The following is a 21,425-nucleotide window of genomic DNA, read 5'->3' as shown; positions in this document are numbered from 1 at the left end:
GTGTGTATATATATATATATATATATATATATATTTGTTATGCATGTGTATGTATATACACACAACAAGAGAGAGACAGACCAAAAGAAATAAACCAAAATGTTAATAGTCGTATAATGATAGCTAGGTGTTGGAATAATGGGTTTTACCTTCTTTGTACTTTACAGTAATCTTGTCATTTTCTAAAGTAATATTATTATCAGACAAAAATACTAAAGGCTGAAAATGCTTAAAACTGTGAATATGTTCAGATTTCAACTGTTGAAGAATACATATAAACACACACACACACACACACACACACTGCCTGGCTGATGTTGCTCAGTGGTTGAGTTTCGACCTGTGAACCCAGAGATCAAGGTTCAATTCCCAGTCAGGGCACATGCCTGGGTTGCAAGCTCAATCCCCAGTAGGTGGCATGCAGGAGGCAACTGATCAGCAAGGAAAACCTTAGACTTCTCCATTTCTTTATTCCATCACTTGTATGTGCAAGGCACGGAGTTTCTTGCTGATCAGTAATTCTCTCTCATCATTGATATTTCTACCTCTCCATCACCCTCTCTGAAATTAATACAAATATATTAATTAAAAAAAGATACACATACATCTGAGTTATATACACAGAGAGGTTGAGAAGAGAGTGGTTAAAATTAAGCACAAACTTTAGTATTACAGAGACTTGATACCCCTTCTTATTTGCCTGGGTGATCCTGGCAAGTAAAAAGGGGTATCAGCTTAATTCCATTAAGCTTCAGTTTCAGTCTCTGTAAACTAGAATAATGTTTGTATATTTCTGTGCATTTTTATATTGTTTAGGGGTTTTTTTGTAGTGTGTGGAATAAATCAAATCAGGTAAGTTTATTTAAAAACTAGAGGCCCGATGCACAAAATTAGTGCAAGGGCCTTGGCCCTGGCCCCCACCTGCCACAGCCATGGCCAAGGACCTCTGCTGCCTCTGCCTCGGCTCCTGCCCGCTGCAATGTTATTGTAAGAATATGGGAAAGATCACAGTTTCAGAGGAAAATCTAAGGAACCCATCATGAGACAGGGCTGGTCCCAGAGCAGCTCCTCAGACTTAGTAGCAAAACTAGGGGAAGTCTTGTCAGGACAGCACTACCTGGGTGAATAGAATAAGATGGTTACTAAGCCTGTCTGTGTCATTCTATTCAAGAGTCAAGTCCCAGGGAAAGCATCTTATTGGTTTATCATGAGATATGTGTCCAACCCTTTGCCAAAAGAAGATAGAGCACCTAGACTGGCTACCCCACCAGTACTGCAGACCCCAGGTGAAATCACAGGCAGTTGCCCCATGTAGATTGAGGGTGGGGAGATGGATGCCTGAAGACAAAAACAATTCTATCCACATCTTTTCATAGGATTTCTGTGGGGATAAAATGCTAAACAGAAATCCTAGCTCATTATAGTTGCTCAATACATTTCAGCTATTATATACACTGTATGTATGTCTTGTGTGTGTGTGTGTGTGTGTGTGTGTGTGTGTGTGTGTGTGTGTGTGTGTGTGTTTAATACTGATTTAAAACACGACCTGAAAAAAATATGTTAAAATATTAATAGTAGTTATTCATGGTGATTATTAATTTTTTTTATTTTCCAGCTTCACCAAAATGGACAAATACCTTTACAAAAATAAAAACATACTTATTTTAAGAGAGAGAAAAACAAAATCAGGATGAGATTTTAAGCTCTGAAGTGGGCATAAGCAGATGAAGAAATGACAAGAGAGTACCTTAGTTAGGTACTTTAAACAGAACTCCGATAGGCTTGACTTGTGAAGAGGAACTCCGTGCCTTGCACATACAAGTGATGGAATAAAGAAATGGAGAAGCCTAAGGTTTTCCTTGCTGATATCTAGATACCCTGGATGGCTGAGGGTAGACACCAACTAGAAGAAAAGTCTGGCCTGAACAGGCACCCGTCTAGACATTCAGACAGAGCAGCCATGCTAACAGAGTGACCATATCAGCCACAAACAGTCCAAGTGGACCTCACCAGAAAAATTAATACTTGAAGCAACTTGTTGGGCCCACATACAAAGGATTCTTTCAGCATTGCTTGAATGCAGCTATCCCTTCCATCATCCCTCAAACAGAAGTCCTACAGATGTTTTAAAGACAGAAGGAAGGGAGAAAGGGTAAAGGAAGGGAAGGAAGTAGGAGGAAGGAAGTAAAGAACTGCAGGGTAATAATATCTATTGTAATTTAAACTGATGGGAAAGAATGTTTAGTTTGCCATTTACTGAGTGGAATATATAAAACCATTCCACTTATTGAACATATTTAAACTCACCCAAAGCTCTAAGTTAAATAAAATTAGACATAATTATTTTATCTTTGTTCTAAATAAATCAGATGAGAAAAATTAATACTCAAGTATATGCACTACATTTCTAAAAATTTAAAAATAACAGGTAACAAAAATAGACATTTGGTAAAATGCACTGATAATATAACTAATCTAAAGTATCAATCCTGTACTTTATATATCAATTTACCTAACACGGGTGGAGAACTTGTTTTCTGCCAAGGGCCATTTGGATATTTATAACATCATTCAAGGGCCATACAAAATTATCAACCTAAAAATTTAGCCTGCTATATTTGGTCAAACATTTAATTAACTCACCCCTAATGCCTTGGCATGGCAAGACCAAATGATTTTGGGGGCCTTATACCACCCGCGGGCAGGACCCCTGAAGTGAATCATAAGACATCATCATTTTACACTCTGCTAGAAGAGATGATCCATGCTTCTCATTCAGCTGGTGACCCAGTTTTTTTATGTACAAAATTCCTCTAATCCATGTAAGCAGATTTTAAAAATAAAGACCAAACACTGACACATAGTGGCGAATCATTTAATCCACAGATATTTGTCTCTAAAAAGCAAGCACAATCTAACTTTACACTATAACTACCCAAGGTACTTTCTATTGTTTGCAAAGATACTAAAAATTAATATTTGGAAATAAGAAGTTGTTTACTTTTCTGTATAAATGGAAAATGGATAATATTATGTTCATAAGACAGAAGTCAGAAATAAAAACAGGATTTCTAAAGCAGACAGGGATCTCTGTGTTAAAAATCCTGCTTATTATAGTTTGAGAAAACTATATGCTATTCTAAAACCTCCACATGTATATCAACTGAAAATACATTAATGTTTGCCTAAGGATACATATCTTGCTCACTCCGTATACTTTAGATATGTAACTTTTTAAGGTTATAGTTGCTCCATAACTCATTCTCTTTCTTTCCATATATATCTATATCTATATCAATATAGATATAGATATAGATATAGATATAGATATAGATATAGATATAGATATAGATATAGATAAAGATATATTTCAAGGCTAACAAAAATAATTACTCTTTACCCTTAAATACTTCAGCATATATAAGAATAAGGATATTCACTTACATAACCATATATAATTATCACACTTGGGAAATTTAACATTGATACAATATTATTTAATATGTGATCCCTCTTTACATTTACATAATTGTCTCCAATTATTTTTCTCTTGTTTTTCTTTTGGGGTCCAAAAGAAAATAATCAAGGATTGTGCATTATGGTTATTGCCATGTAGCTTTGGTCTCCTCTAATCTAGGTCCGTTCCCCAGCCCCTGTGTGTGTGTGTGTGTGTGTGAAAGACAGAGAGAGAGAGAGAGAGAGAGAGAGAGAGAGAGAGAGAGAGATTTCATGACAGCACTGTGTTTGAATTGTTTAGTCCAGGAAAATCTGCCAGATTATTTCTTTGTGATCAGATTTGGTTTAACCATTTTAGCATAGATTATATTGTGAACTTAGTACATCACATTGGCAGGAATACGGAACTGGATATGGTGTATGTTAAATGTTATCATTTGGTTAGAATGGATGCCCACCAGATTTTTCCATTGTCAAGATCTTTTTCTCTTAGTAATTACTAAGTTAACTTGAGACTGTGTGAATATATGATTCCCCCCAAAGTTTGTCACCCAATGCTTTTAGCATCCATTGTTAATTATCACCTGAATTAATTATTATTGTGGTGATCATAAAATGGTGGTTTTCTATTTCCATTATTCCATTTATATCCATTAGTTGGCATTCTGTTTTAAAAAAAAGAATTTTTCTTCTTCTCTTTACACCCACCTTAAATTTTTTTTAAATGTAAACATGGATTCAAATTTACTTTTATTCAATATGATATAATCCATTCTTATCACTATTCATTTTAATCATCAGAATGTCCCAAGTTCAGCCAGTGAGAACCCCTTCAGGTTGGCTTCTGTGTTCTTTCTGCATACCTCTACGGGTTTTTAAAACCACTTCCTGTTTCTTGGCACAAGATGTTCCAGGTTCACTTTGTACTTTCCTGTCCTTATCCTAGAATCAGCCCTTCTCCAGAAGCATTGGTTCCATTTTGCGGGGAGTGGTGTTTAGTAAGGCTGAATGTCTTTGGCCAAAGTAGGTTCCATTTTATAATTAGCATTTCATTTCTTGGATATTAGATTTTAGTCCCTGTTAAAACAAATGCATCCTAGTTAAAATTAAATAATGAACATAATAGTCACACTTTAGGGTGAAAGTAACTAACAGCCAATTTATTTTACAAGGATTTGGAGGCTGAGAGACTGAGGACACTGGACAAGGTGAGAGTGGGAGGGGCAATGGAGAAGTGAGACGGGCCCATGGATAAGGAAGGAAAGATAACATTAACTTCTCCTATTCCAGGCACCATCACATTCACAATTTAAATGAATCCTCACAATGATATTTATTTTTGCAAATGAGGAACTAACTTGTTCAAAGTTGCAGTGTGCATGGCAGGTAAGAAGAACCAAACCCTTTCTTTGTTTGACCCCAAAAGCCTCATCGATACCTTCCACTACCCCTTGCCATTCTCTGAGCCTTGGGCTAAGAAGGCAGGTTCACCCATTTCAAGGTTTGAGCAGGGCCAACTATGGTTGTGCTGCCTTCCCTGTTCCATGTGAAGTTGCTCACTGTGACTTGCATGCAGAGCCACCCTCACAAACATTGTCCTTCAGTTGAGAATAAAGTCCAAGTGTTTCTCTCTGCTGCTCAGGAAGTCTGTGGGAAACAATTCTATTTTATTTGCTTTCAGTGTTTTTTCAAAAAGAACAGATAGGCATCTCAAATTGAATGCAGTCTCAGTTGGATTACTCATTACAAGTATTGCTTGTTGCCAAAAGTTAGTGTTGGTGCTGGGAAGGCCTGTTGTAGTCTTGTAAGAGATAAGCGAGGCAAGCTGCCTAAGAAACAAGGTTGGGTACAAAGCCCAAAAGAACAAGTTTTTTTTCCTCTTCTTATTATTACCTTGGTCAGGTTCCTGAACTCCCTTGGTTCTCTGTTTTCTCTTTGTAAAGGAGGATAATAATAGCTTGCCTGCCCGAAGAAAGGAGGCAGGATATCTAGGACAACATCAACAAACACCTATTAAGTAACTCCTCTAGATAAAACATTTCCTTTGACACTGGAAATGTGGAGAAATATAAGGCAGTGTCTCCACTCTTATTATGCTTACCATCTGATTGGGGATGCTGGACTTGCATATATAAAAAAGGCAAATAACACAGAGACATATTTGCAACACACCTTTGAGTGTCAAAGACAAGAGAAAGGATTGATCACCAAGAACATTATAAGCTTTCCACTTAAAAATAATAATAAAATACAATGTTCTCTTTTTTTCCTACCCATGTACTAAAAAACAAAGGAAAAAGGGAATAAATGAAAGGGAAGGGAGAAAGGAAAGGGAAAAAAACACACGAGGAGTAACAAAAGTAATTACATAGGTAAATATAAAAGTCCATATTTATGTATTTTTAGTTTTTATCTTCTTATTTTCCTGTATAACTTAAAGAAAACTTCATATAATAATAATAATTATAAATCTATATTGAGGATATAATGCATTAAAATGTAATTTGCGGCAATAATAACATAAAGGGAGAGATGGAGTTGTATAGAAACAAACTTTTTATATATGATTGAAATTAAGTTGATATTTATTCAAACTAAATTGTTATAAATTAAAATGTTCACTGTAGTCCTCAGTGCAATCAACTAAGAAAATAAGTTAAAATGTGTAGAAAAATATGAGAAAGGAGTTGAAATGGTAAATATATATACATACCTGTATATATGTATATACATGTTAAATATATATAACTAGGTCACATCTGGGACACATGAATATCTATATATATTTAACACCAAAGAATGCAGTAATGCAGATATTGATGAGTAAGAAAGGTATAAGACATATGGAAAACATAGCAAAATAGATGTTTTTTCTTATCAGCAACTAGAGGCCCAGTGCACGGATTCGTGCACCAGTGGGGTTCCTTAGCCTGGCCTGTGCCCTCTTGCAATTCAGGACCCTTCGGGGGATGTTGGAGAGCTGATTTTGACCTGATCCCTGCAGGCCAGGCCAAGGGACCCCACCAGGGCACGATCAGGGCCGGAGAGGAACCGCAGGAGGGCTCCAGGGCAGGTCGGGCCTGTCTCACCCAGTCCTGATTGGCCGGACCCCAGCAGCAAGCTAACCTACCGATCAGAGCGTCTGCCCCCTAGTGGTCAGTGCGCATCATAGCAACTGGTTGAATGGTTGAACGGTCAGGTACTTAGCATATTAGGCTTTTATTATATAGGATAACATTAAATGTAAATGAAATAAAAACTCCAATCAGAATGGATTTTACAAAAACATGATTCAACTATATACTGTCTACAAGAAACTCAGTTGAGATCCAAAGACAAGCTAGGTTGAAAAATTAAAGGATGTTCAAAGGCATTCCATGCCCCAAAAAACAGCTGGGTTAGCTATATTAATATAATAAAAAATGGAATATAAAAAATTGTTACAACAGACAAAGAAGGATATTATATAATGGCTCATTGGTTGGAGCATTGGCCTGTGCATTGAAGGGTAATGGGTTCGATCCCAATCCCTGGTCGGGGCACATGTTGGAGGCGACCAAACAGTGTGTCTCTCTCACATAGGCTTTTTTTTCTCTCTCCTCTCCCCCATCTCTCTCCCTCTCCCTCCTTTAAAAATAAAAGATCAATCCGTCAAGAAGATAATCGATTATACACACACAAACAGAGCCCCAAAACATATGAATCAAAAAACTGACAATAAAAAGGGGAAATACTAGTAGTTCAACAATAATAGTAGGACACTTACATACCCCATTTCAATAATGGGGAGAACAACTAGACAGACTAACAAGGAAGAGAAGACCTGAACAACACTATTCTCCAATGGGATCTAAGAGACATATATAGGACATTCCAACAATAGCAGAAAACACATTCTTCTTAAGTGCACATGTAACATTCTCTAGAAATGACCATATCTAGGCCATAAAATGTCTCAATACATTTTAAAAGACAGAAATCATATCAAGTATTTTCTCTGAACATAACGGAATACAATTAGAAATCATTGGAAAACTCCTAGAAGAAAATATAGGGGAAAAGTTCTTGACATTGGGGTTAGCAATGATTTCTTGCATATAACACCAAAAGCACAAGCAAGAAAAGCAAAACAACACAATCAAAATGAAAAGCTTCTGCACAGCAATGGAAACAATCAACAAAGTGAAAAGGCAAATTACAGTATGGGAAAAATATTTAAACCATATAACTTATAAGGGATTAATATACAATAGATACAAGGACCCCCTACAACTCAATAGCAAAACAAAACAACAAACTTGATTTAAAATAGGGAAATGAATTGATGTTTCTCCAAAGAAGACATACAAGTGGCCAGCATACAAGTGGTACATGAAAAGAGTCTCAGCATCACTAATCATCAGGGAAATGCAAATCAAAACCATAGTGAGATATCATTCACATCTGTTAGGATAGTATAGCTTTAAAAAAACCACACACAAAAAAACAACAACTATTGGTGAAGATGTGGAGAAATTGGAACCCCTATAACACTGTTGGTACTTGTAAAATGTAAAATAGTGCAACCTCTATGGAAAGCAACAGGGATTTTCCTAAAAAAAAAATTTAAATTATTGTGTGATTCAGAAATCTTATTTTGAGGTAAATACCCCAAAGGATTGAAATAAGGATTTCAACAAGATACATGCACCCCCATGTTCATGGCAACCTTATTGACAATAGCCAACATATAAAAACAATCTAAATGTCCATCACAGATGAATGGATAAAGAAAATGGATAAGGAAAAAATACATGTTATTCTGCCTTTAAAACGAAGGAAATCCTGCCATATGTGAGTTCCAGACATCTGCAGTACTACCTTCATTTCATTGTGCCCATCAACAGACAAATGGATAAACAAAATATGCTATATACATGCAATGGAATATTATTCAGCCTTAAAAATGAATGAAGTACTCATTCATGCTACAGTGTGGATGAACCTGGAAAACATTATGCTAAGTGAAAGAATCCAGACACAAAAGACCACATATTGTATGTTTGCATTCATATATGTGCAGAATGGACATAGAGACAGAAAGCAGATTAGTGGCTATAAGGTGTGGTGGGAGAGGGGAATGGCCAGTGACTGCTGATGGGCACGACATTTCTTCGTGGGATGATGAAGGTATTTTGGAATTATGGTCAATGTTTGCAAAACACTGTGAATGTACCAAACATTATTATGCTAAGTGAAATAAGCCAGTCAGAGAAAGATAGTATCACATGATCTCACTCATTTGTAGAATATAATGAACAACATAAACTGATAAACAAAACTAGATCCAGAGACATAGAATCATTAAACAGACCATCAAACCTCAGAGAGAAGGGAGCGGCAGGGGAGGTAAGCAATCAACCAAAGAACTGGTATGCATATAAGCATAACCAATGGGGACAGACAATGGGGGAGGTGTAGGCCTGGACTGGGGGGCAGGAGCAGGCTGGGAGACGACAGTGGAGGAAAAAGGAGATATATGTAATACTTTCAACAATAAAGATTTAAAAATAAATAGAGATAACGTGAATCCAAGGAGAATTTTATGTTCTATGAATTTTACCACCCCCCCCCAAAAAAAAAATACAGGAGAGGAAGCATTTAATGATTCTTCTTTTATGCCCAGCTGTATCTTAGGCATTTTCCACCTGTATTCTCATTGATCTGTGGATATTTGTTCTAAACTGATCGTGACTTAATGGAAGAGACTATCAAATTGAATTAAAACTTTACTATTTGCTCCTAAAATTTAAAATTCTACCTTCTCTGTGCAGCATCCCCTTAACTTTCCTAAAACAGAAAAAAAAAAGAGTATATTTTATGTAATGCTTCTCTACCTTTTTTCAGCTTCAGATATTTACCCATATTATGCTTTGGTTTTTATTTTTACACTAGAGGCCTGGTGCACCAAACTTGTGCACAGCGGAGGGCGGGGGATGGTTAGAGTCCCTCAGCCTGGCCTGCACCCTCTCACAATCCAGGACTACTGGCTCCTAACCGCTCGCCTGCCTGCCTGCCTGATCGCCCCTAACCACCTGCCTGCCTGCCAGCCCCTAACCACCTCTGCCTCAGCCCCCCACCACCTCGGCTTCATCCGGAAGGACGTCCGGAAGGTTGTTCAGCTGTCTGGTCTAATTAGCATATTACACTTTTATTATTATAGATTTGTTTTATTTTACAATGTGACATGTTTGTTTTATTTCTCTCTTACCAGTTTATATTTCTTCAATCACACACAGTACATGCTCAATAAAGTTTTCACTGGCAAGCTGGAAGTACATATGTGGTTCATGTAAGTGTACTACATTAATGGCTCCTAAAATAGCCATGTTTGTTTAACTTGCCTATACAACACTCAGCATCCATTTCCAGAATGAAACTAGGTCACATCTGGGACACATGAACAATTTTAAGAAACGTTCTTTCTGAAACACAAAACTCACAACTGTATGTGAAATACAGTCAAACTCATCATGCCAAAAGTTGTAAAGGATTAAACTTCATTATTACACTTCTGGTTTTTGCTCTTTTTCTTCATTTAATTCATTTCATAGCAACAGAACGACTTACACATGCTGAAAATCAGGAAGAAAATGACAAAAAAGCAAGACATTTTATCTTTATGTTTCCTTGATGCTGTGGTTATTTTATGTAATATCTATCTGTTTGGTTATGGATACGACTTATCCACAAAGGAACTAAGACATCTCTCCTTTACTGTAAAATCATGTGTCAAATGGGCAAAAAAAAAAAAAAAAAATCTACCAATAAAGACAGTCTGAGAAATAGGGTCTCTCCTGACCACAGTAGCATGTAGGATACTTTATAAGAAAAGCATGCGCAATGGTCTGACTTTGGTGGTTTCTGGGAACAACAGAACTTGCTGGAGGCACACAAACCTTTTCTTGCACCTGTGCTATTCACTGTAATTAATAACAGTGGGTACTACTCTCTTTATTATTTAAGTAATTCATAAAGGTGATCTTTTTTGTGTGTGTGAAAAGGAGGCCAAATATTTCCTTTCTGATGGCATGTTATTTGAAAAATGTAAGTCATCCCCAAAATGGTTAAGCAGCACTAACACTAGCCATTCCATTAATTAAGTTATGCCCGCTTGCCTCTATACCTGGACCTAAAATGGTACAAAGAAAAAGCTCTTTGCTGCACCACTTCTCTTTGAATTTCATTAAAACCTAGAACTATATTTTACATCTTCAAAAATGCTAGCCTTTGGTTGTTGTTTTTCAGGTTAATGAGCTGGTTAATCCTGATCCTCTTTCTTTCTTCTGTTTATATTGCATATTAGGGAAAGAGGGTTATCTGATGGAAAGGACTTGGTCCCATGTCTCAAATTGTTGTGAAGCTCTCCCTTTTGCTGTCTTATACCCCTTAGTTCAGATTTATTGGCATTTATTGAATACCCTATATAATAAAAGGGTAATATGCAAATTGACCCTCACTATGACACACACTGACCACCAGGGGGCAGATGCTCAATGCAGGAGCTTCTCCCTGGTGGTCAGCATGCTCCCACAGGGGGAACTCCGCTCAGCCATAAGCCGGGCTGATGGCTACGAGCGCAGTGGTGGTGGTGGGAGCCTCTCCTGCCTCCTCGGCAGCGATAAAGATGTCTGACTTAGGCCCATGAGGAGCGGGCCTAAGCTGGCATGTGGACAATCGCCAAGGGCTCCCAGGCTGCCAGAGGGATGTCTGACTGCAAGCTTAGGCCTGATCCCCCAGGGAGGGGGCCTAAGCTGGCAGGTGGACATCCCCTGAGGGCTCCCAGGCTGCCAGAGGGATGTATGACTGCCAGCTTAGGCCCGATCCTCCAGGGAGTGGGCCTAAGCCGGCAGGTGGACAACCCCCAAGGGGTTACAGACTATAAGAAGACACAGGCTTGGGTGAGGGACCTGCCATCCCCAAGTGTGGGAATTTTCATTCACCGGGCCTCTAGTCTACTATAAAGAGTGCCTGGCTCTGGAGTTGGCATGTAGAGGGGGCTCAAAAATGGGACTCTGTTCCTTTCCTTTCCATCTTGTTACAAATATTTCTTGTATGACTCCAGGCCCTGGCCAGGAACAGAGTACATACTCATATTGGATTCTGATGAGAATTTAATGAAGGGATTACTTACAAGAGTATGAATGGGGTTGAAGAAACCAACAAATGATCCTGAGGCACCTAGGGATAGTGACATCAAGAAGCCTTTACTCCCTTCTGCCCAAAGCAGCGAGGGGAGGCAGCAGTTTTGGAGCTTGCTGAGAGCCAGCACTAGGGAAGGCACTGCCCATCGGGAGCTGTAGTCACAAAGGAACAGCCTCCCTTAGACGCTTGACATTGAGGCAGTGGAGAGAGGTTATTTTTTGTTGGCTGCACTGAACAGGAAGTCAAGGGCGAAGAGAGCCTAGGCAGTGCAGTTTGCATCCTCCTAGGGCATGGAGCAGGGAAGAGAAGTGAGGGGAATGGATCTAGAGGACGAAAGGAAAAAGAAAGAGCATGCTCACTTCATAATTTAACTTACAACAATTCATAAAGCAGTATTATCCAAATTTAACAAGTGAAGACATTGATATGTCAATTTTTAATTGCTCAAAGTCACATTGCTACTAAATAGCTGATCTAGGATTAAAACCATATCTTCCCATTCCATTTCTCTCTCTCTCTCTCTTTTTTTATCTCAGAGAGGAAGGGAGAGGGAGAGAGAGAGAGAAACATCAGTGATGAGAGAGAATTATTGATCAGCTGCCTCCTGCACGACCCACACTGGGGATTGAGCTCCCAACCCAGGCATGTGCCCTGACTGGGAATCAAACCGTGACCTCCTGGTTCATAAGTTGACACTCAACCACTGAGCCATGCTGGCCAGGCCATTTCTATTCTTTTATACCAAATGTCTTACCATGCATATGACTCGCCTTATATTGTTGGCAATGTGAATCTTGTAAATGATTATGACTTACATTTTAAATTTGGCTATTAGAAATTTCAGAGTCAGATTTTAAGCCCTCTTAGCTAAGTGTGCAGGATTTTATGGCTTGCATTTCTCAGGGACCTTACCTCACTATTTGATCTTACTTTACTTTCATCCTGATTTCTTTATATTTTTTATATTATATATATTTTCTTCCATGTCTATTTTGAAGATGTGAAGGATAGACAATGAATAGTGAGTAACTAGGTAACCTTGGACCTCTACTTAGTTAGTCTTTTCCATAATAAAAAGCCATGACTGTCCCTGTATAGGCACTGCTATCCCCTCACCTCCACCCTCAAGCACACACATACATGATATTTGCTCTAAAGTTGGTTTTACTAACGTAGTCTTATTCAATAAAGTACCCCCAGCAGCCACTACCAATCCATTAGTATTGTCAGGGGAGTTGAAATGTATTTGCTAGGCTTGCTATAAAATGACCAGTAAATTAACTGGTGATACTACAGTATCTTTAATATGGAAATGCCCTATGGAGATAGTGGCTTCCATATTTAACAGACAACCTGAGAGCCTTTTACTCAAGCTCCTTGTCTATGAAGAACATCACTATAGTCTGACTGTTTCCCACACTCCAAGTACTTTAGTAAAGATATGCAAGATGTGAATGCACTCCCTCTCCAAATAATTAATTTTCCTTCTCCAGACTCAAATGTGTGGCATTATTCCAAGGATATCACAATGGTTATTTTTTAAAGTGCTGTGCTATTTGTTTTTATCATCCTAGATAAATGCCTATTTGGCCTTATTAATAGAGTTAGCTCCGCTAAAGCTGTCGGGTCACAATTCCATTATCTAACATCCTGAGACAGCACTACAACGCCATTTAGGAGAGAGTGGAATTCATTTAAGCAATTCAAGATTTGGATCCCATTCAAGACCATTTAGTGAAAGCCCCAAAGGATTGTTATCAAGAATCCTTACCCATAAAGTCATAATGTCATGGCGTAGAATAATGATCAATGTATTGACAATAGCAGTTTCTTCGAGTTCTATATTTGTAGGTTATAATGTTCTCATCTGTATTTTTGTGTAAGTCCAAAATAAAGCTTTAACAAGTTTTCTTTCACACATATCTATGTGTATGTTAATATAACCAAAACAGGAGATTCATCTATCCAAACTCCCAGAATCAGCATCGTCAACATGCTCTTTAATTGTTCATCTTCTCCTCTGTCTTTTGAAACTCAGGTGTGTTGGCCTGTGAGCTCTGATAACGAGGAATGACATTTCTTTAACGCAAGCTGACAGCCTGGGCACTTGCCCTTTCTCCCCCACGTCAAGTTCAGTAGACTCTGACATTGACCCAGATGAGGTTGTTTCTCCTTCAGAAACTGGCTATTATTTGATATGTTTGAGAATTAAAATTAAGCACACGTTCAGGATTCTGTCCCCTTTCAATATAGAGTAATCCTTGATATTGTTCTTTTCCATGTCCTTTCCACTCCTCCAATTTTCAAAGGTGAACAATTTGATGAGGTTTCGACATTTTAAAAATTGCTTTCCTATATATTATCTCATTGTCTTTCCATATCATTCTGTATAGTAGATCTCATGATTCTAGCTTTACCAATGAAGACACGAATGTCTGACATTCAGCAGTAGACAAACTCAGGGCGGGGATTGGGGTGGGGCACAGTCAGCTATTCCAATGCTGCCAGAGGTCAGTGGTGTTCATCATGCATTAATGATTCAAAAATATCTGTTGTTCGTCCCTGAGTGTTCATCACAGTACCACACATTGTGAGGGTGACATAGATATACAGAACAGCTCAGAACATGCCTTCTGTGCTCCAGGAGGAACTTATAGGCTCTAAGTTCTTCCTACCTCTAGCCCTTCCAAAGTGCTATTTCCTTTGCCTGGATGATTCTTCCTAACCTTTCTTAACTCTTCCTTACTTCTCTAGACTCCATGAAGGGGGCATTAGTGTAGTCACTACTGTGTTCCCTGTACCTAGCACAGTGCTTTGTATATGGTAAATGCTCCATCAGTATTCGTTGCATGACTGAAGTTGGCATGTTATCTTGCTGTCTTTTGCTTCCCCTGTGGTCATTACAATTCCTTGGTGTCCTGTTGCAATTATAATTCAAATTTCTCCTGCACTTGAAGTCCTTACGGCCATTCTGCTTCTGACTTTGAAATAAACTACTAAAAAGTAGGTGCTACAGGTTGTCTTTCCCTGTGAGAATTGGTATTGAAAATCTGCCTAGACCCACTGCCAGTTCAAAATAGGAAGCATTGATCAGAGACAACACTGGGCTAAACATAAAGCCTGATAGGATTTGCCAGTTTAATTTACAAAAATTAACCAGTTTGCCCTGGCAGGGTGGCTTGGTTAGTTGGAGCGTCGTCCTATACACAGGTTCAAGTCCCAATCAGGGTACATAACTAGGTTTGCAGGTTTGATCCCCAGTTGGGGTGTGAACAGGAAGCAACCGACCTGTTTCTCTTTCATCAATGTTTCTCTCTCCTCTCTCTCTCTCTCTCTCTCTCTCTCTCTCTTTCTCTCTCTGTAAAAAAAAAAAAAAAAAAAAAAAGACATATCCTCAGGTGAGGATTTAAAAAATTATCCAATTTTTAACTTTTCTACTAGAAATAATAGAATGACAAATCATGCCCTGTTTGTAAGTCCAGACTTTCAGCTACATTGTTGACATTCAGCATTTAATATCTATGGCAAAGTTAGAAAAAAATTACTGCTTCCAAAGTGAGTGAAACATACATTTAAAAGATTTAATAGGAGGAAATGTCATAAATCCATTAAAATACTCTGATGTTATATACATAAAATAAATAATATGTAAATATTTAACCTTATGAAACTGTGTCCTCATTCTCCTCCTCCTCCATTCAAACATCTTTACATTTCTGGCATGAACATGGTGTCTGGCAGTTAGTGTATATTCAGCAAATGTTTCTGAAATGAATGAATACACATACTATGACTGATATGTGACAAGAATTTTACAGCATGCAAACTGAACAGTTTTCAGGCCATTATGCCTTTTGAAGCTTATAACAACACAGCCAGCTGGACAAAGGAATGATTACTAACACTATCTTAAAAATGAAAAGAAAGAGCAAGCCAGAGGGATTAACTGATTTGTCCAAGTTCACACATAACTAGTGTGCGATAGGGTTCCCACTCACACCCAAGGCCTTGTGACTCCAACTCTAGAAGCTATTCTGGCTTGCCTTTCACACATACATTTATGCATGGTGTAAGGACAGACTTCTTTAACCTGTTAAATGGCACTCAATATATTTTCAAATATCAGAATGAAATTGTTCTAATTTTTTAAAATTAGAGAATCACTAACCTAAATAAACATAGACATCATTAAAACAAATTTAGGACCCGAAAATAAATGAACACATTGTCTTGGGACTAAAATGAGAGGAAACCACAGGGTGTGTGGGATAAAAATAACCATGCTGTTAGTGAACTGTCAGCCTCTCTTAGTCTGAAGGAGTGAATAATTATCACGAGAGGAAAGGGAAAATAAACCATAATTAAGGCATGCTGGTAATAGTGCTCCTCTAGGGATAATTATTTTTCTTTATTGCCTTCTAATAGTACTACTCTATAGATGATATAGAACATTCTATTCCTATTTTTATAGTTATATTTAATCCATGAATTTTTAAACCTATGCTTTTGATAAACAAATTGTTTTCTTAATCTGCTTTAAACTTTAGTAAAACCTTTAGATTTTACAGAAGACACTATGAACATTTTTAAACAACCACTGACTCATTATTTAACAAAAACAACAGACCATTGTTAATTCATTTAGCCCAACAATCAATAAACATCTAATAGCTGTGCAGAAATGGGAGCTGTTGAGAGAGACAGAGCCACCTTGGGGGGGGGGGGTTCCGTGTTACTGGAATTCTCCTGCAGAGGCTGCTAGTCGAGCCAAAGAGAAAATTCCAGAATTGAGTTGTAGGATGGGCTTCTTTCTTTGTTAATTTTTAGAAAATTTGTAACTGTCCAAATTTCAAAGAAAGCCTTCAATTTGCCTACAATAAAATTACAGGTATAATAAAATAAACAATCCCAGCATTCATGGAGGGCAACCAATCAGGAAAGGAGAAATCTTTTATCAAGAATTCACAGCTGAGGAAAGTACAATTGGGTGAGTATACAATGTAGTCCCAAGCTAAAGAGGGGAACATTATACTTAAAACTTAGTGGAGCCTGGAGCTCTATGAGGCATTGGGTAGAAGCCTGGTCCTGGAAAAAACTTTGGCTGAAATAACTAATGTACATGAGAGCATATGTCTCAACAAAAATGCACCAGTATCCCCGTTATGAGCTCATTTTATAGATATGGCCTCAGTGACATCCAAAAACTGGGAAGACAAGATTGTGGACCAGGTATAAAGCTTCCTGAAGATGACTACCAGCAGAGAAATGCTTCTATAAGAGGTGGGATGGGGGGCTGAGAAGTTGGGAAGGCACCCACTTCACATGACTCCATTTCTATGTGAACTGGAATGCCCCTCCCTCCCCTATTTAAAACCCTTCCGTGGCAAACCATTACATTCATGACAAAACCTGAAATCTTTACTATGGCTTCAAGGCCCTGGCTCACTTGCTCCCACCACAATGGACCTCTTCCAGTTCTTCAATTCCACTGAGCTCTTTTAACCTGATGCTTCTTCAGATGCTGCTCCTTCCACCTGAAATGCTGTCACCTGGCTATTGCCTGTTCATTCAACAGATGTCAGCATAAGGATTCCTGCTTCAGAGAAGACCACCCTGACCTCCACCTCACACCATTTGTCTTAAATCGAACCTATAATGCATTTACATAGAATATGGCACTTTTCTTCATGGCATTTATAACAACCTACTTGGCCTTTTATTTACTATGGTATATATGTGGGTTAGTATCCATGCACTCATAAGTGTTCTGGCACTGACCACTGAGAGGGCCTAGAAGTATAGCTAGTATCCACATTTTGGTTTCTAACAAGGCTCCCTGGAGAATGACTGATCTAAGGCTGAGGCAGGAAATACACAGGATGAGCCTGATGCATCTTGTAGTGACAGAAAACAAAGAAATGCTTTTAAAGATGGTGATATGTGAAAAGGACACAGTAGTCAAACTGGAATCGCTCCCAGGAGCCAAAACTTGAACAATTTGAAAAACACCTATAAGTAAATAATGATAGTACTGGATTATAACCTAAAGAATAAAAGAAACATCTATAAATCCATACTGATATAAATGATTGAATAAATGAGTAAATAACTGGAAGGGACAAATGTTTCCGACAGAAGAATTACAAATAATAAATATAGTTGCTCCCTGCTCCAGGAAGTAGAGCTTAAGTCCTCTCCCCTGGAGTGTGGGTGAGACTTAGTCACTCACTTCTAAGTAACGGGATGTGAAAAGAGAAAAAATAGTAACTTTACAGTAAAGAAATCTGACATACGCTACGTTAACTCTGTGATTAAGGTTAACATCACCGGTGCTAAATTGTGTTTATAGCATGTATCCTTGACATGACGTGATGAGAAGGGCACACCACCTTTATATTATTCACCCCCCAAATCCATAACTCCAGTTTATTTTGAGAAAGCAACAGGAAACCCAAATCGAGGGATTTCCTACAAATACCTGACCATCAATTTTCAGGAGTGTCGAGGTCATAAACCACAAAGGAATTCTGAGAAGCTGTCGACTAAATGCAATGTCCTTCCTGGGATCCCGGAACAAGAACACTAGTGGGAAAACTGGTCAAGTCTATTGAAGTCTGTAGCTCAGTTAATAGCATTGTACCCATATCAATGCTAGGAGAAGCGAGAGGAAATGTGTATGGAGACTCTGTACCATTTCTAACTATTTTGTAAAACTATAATTATTTAAAAATGAGAAGTTAAAAATAATTTCTCCCTCTAAACTATACCTCCATGAGCAGGGGATCATCTCTGTAGTCATCATACTGTATGTCCAGTCCAAACAGGGATAGATGCTGGATACGACTGTGGGCTCTGGAGCCTGGCTGCATCGCTTGGTTCCTGGCTCTGCCACTATGAACTACATTACTAGCAAGTTTCCCAAGTCCCAGTTTTCTCATCTGTAGAAAAGAATATAAGGTGGTTGTGACACTGCTTAACATGTGTGAAACACACACAGCTGTGCAGGGTTAGTTTTTTGTGTGTGTGTTTTTTTTTTTTTAATATTTGGCTGAAATGCGGGAACCAGCCTGGGAGTTGCTACGGTACCCTTTATTTTAAAATATATTTTATTGATTTTTTACAGAGAGGAAGAGAGAGGGATAGAGAGTTAGAAACATCGATGAGAGAGAAACATCGATCAGCTGCCTCTTGCACACCCCCTACTGGGGATGTGCCCGCAACCAAGGTACATGCCCTTGACCGGAATCGAACCTGGGACCCTTGAGTTCGCAGGCCGACGCTCTATCCACTGAGCCAAACCGGTTTCGGTGGGTTAGTTATTATTGATAGAATCCACAGAGACCCATCCCAGAGCCAGCAGCAGGAGGCTGTAGCCACAGTGAGATGGCAGTGATTCTTAATGCCAGCTGCACTTTCGAATTATTTGGGGAGAGTTTCAAACATACCAATGTCAGGCCACATCCCAGAATAGAATCTCTGGAGACAGAATCCGTGCTCACCAGGTAATTCTGATATGGGGCTCGGAGTGAGAATCACCTGGTTAAAGGAACCACGGATCTTACATTGGATGGTGTGATGGCTGTAGTGCGATCTTTACTACGATCCCAAAGCCTTTGAGAGCTTTTATCCAATGCAAGCCACTATGATTAGTTATTCTTATTGGTACACGGAATGTCATTCTTGAAAATGATAATTGTAATTAGAGTATGAGAAACAATAATTTTTAAAACTCTGAGTTAAGGTTTTATACAAATGCAAAAAGGTTGTGGGGAGAGTGAAATAATGAAAGGTTTAAAAGGGTAACACATTGTTATCCCATTCTACATTTACAGTCATAAAAGTTTTTTTAACTACTTCCTTACCAATCACTGTTAAAACAAAGTCAACAGTGTATTTGTTTCCTGTCGATTTTATAAGCTTCCAGAAGTTTCCTGGTAAGTCCCTGTACTAAAAAGAGCAGGTGATATCAAGGCCAGATCCATGTTCCTGCTATAAATAGCAGGAAGTCTATGAAGTGTTTGTTGGAAGAAGAGCAGGATTGAGCATATGGTTGAATACATAGAAGCACAATATGTTCCCCGGCACCACACAACACCTGTGTGGAACAGCTACGCCATCTGTTAGCAAATTATACTTTAAAAATTACTGTGTAGATGTTAAGAAGGAAAATGTACATTTGCACAAAAAATAAACACATGTGTGCTTTCTTCAAATCTTTTTTAATTGTAACAAGTGTTTATCTTCTAGTATATGCCCACACTTAAAAAAACACACAAAAAATCTTAGAAGCATATTGTCAAAAAGATGGTATTACAATTTATATATAATACTGGAATTTATGTCAGCTCCACTTTCAAGCAATACATGAAAATTAGTATTTGTAATTCCATGTGTCACAACATAGCCAATGTGAGATATATTTTCTTTAGGTATTTGCTTGATCTCAAGGAAAGAGCTTTTTACTCTTTTTAGCTAAAGTCTTAACAATATGTTAAGATTGCCTGTGAAGTATGTGTGTGTGTGTGTGTGTGTTTTAGGGTTACAGTGTTCACAAGGAGGGAAGGTGAGAGTGGAACCTCAGGTGTGTATGGCCAGGGAGTGTTCCATCTGACATATATTACAGAGAGGAGGAAGACTTCCCAGTTAGAAAAAAATGGAAATGCTAAATTAAAAAAAAATCACAAGGAAATGGAGGATTGTATTATTAGTTAGGATGTGACATCTGCTATCCCAATGGCTTAATCTACAGTGCTTCTAAAGCTCCAATTTAATGGAAGGAACAATTTAATTTAATTGAAAGACTTCTTATAATGTATCTCTAAATAGAGGGCTTATTTGACCCTACTTTTTATGTCTAGTTTAGACATGAATAATTAGTAACATTCATTTGCAAGACAATATTTGAGTTAGTAAAGTAGTGAATGCAATAAATTGAGATAGTGGTGAATAGCATTTTGTTTCTATAATTAGGTAAAACAACCAGAGTTCATTAAGTCATCATTAATTTGCCTAATAAACCTCTTATTCACAAAAAAGAAACATTCATACAAATCAGATCAAAACCTTACAAACTCTTGGTTAGTTAGGGTCCAACTGTGGTGGTTCCATACAGATGCAATAAAATGCTCTGTGCAGAACTTCTCTGATGGGTCAAGTCTTGGAGATGCTTCACAATGTATGTCTCGATGAGATTCACAAACCACCCAGCATATTAAGACTACTCTAAGATATTCTCTAATAATGAAGTCTGTTTAACTGAGTTGACATCACTCTTTTTTTCCAAGTAAAACTTATTTTTATTCTGGAAAACCCTGTTGGCTCTCGACACAACCATTCCTTCCTCCTCTCCCTTTCTCACAGAGCCATGGTGTCATTGGAACAGCAATATGCCCAATACCAGGGCATCATGAGTTCTCTGAGCCAGTCTTGACAATCCCACCGAGTAGGCTGCGATGCAAAACCTGGCCAACGAGACCTAAGGAGGCGTTTGCTGGGAGGCTCTTTCTTGGCAAAAACAAACAAACAAACAAACAAACAAGCAAGCGTATATAGAGAAAGTCCCATTATGCTTTGGATGCTGTTACCTGAAAAATAAGATGCCTCTAAAAGTGGCAGCATCTTGCAACCAGGAAGTAACCAACCTGAAATCAAAAGCCAACTGGCTGAGGCCAGGAGGATAGAAGGATAAACAGGGCTTGGATCTTAGATGGAATTGTTAAAGCGAGAAGTCAACTTGATGACTGCTTGTTTCTGTATTTCTTAATAAGGAGACAAATAGCTTATCA

This window comes from Eptesicus fuscus, chromosome 9 (assembly GCF_027574615.1).
Source record: "Eptesicus fuscus isolate TK198812 chromosome 9, DD_ASM_mEF_20220401, whole genome shotgun sequence".
Taxonomy (NCBI): Eukaryota; Metazoa; Chordata; class Mammalia; order Chiroptera; family Vespertilionidae; genus Eptesicus; species Eptesicus fuscus.
The sequence above is the reverse complement of the archived record's forward strand: the minus strand, read 5'-3'. Positions refer to the sequence as shown.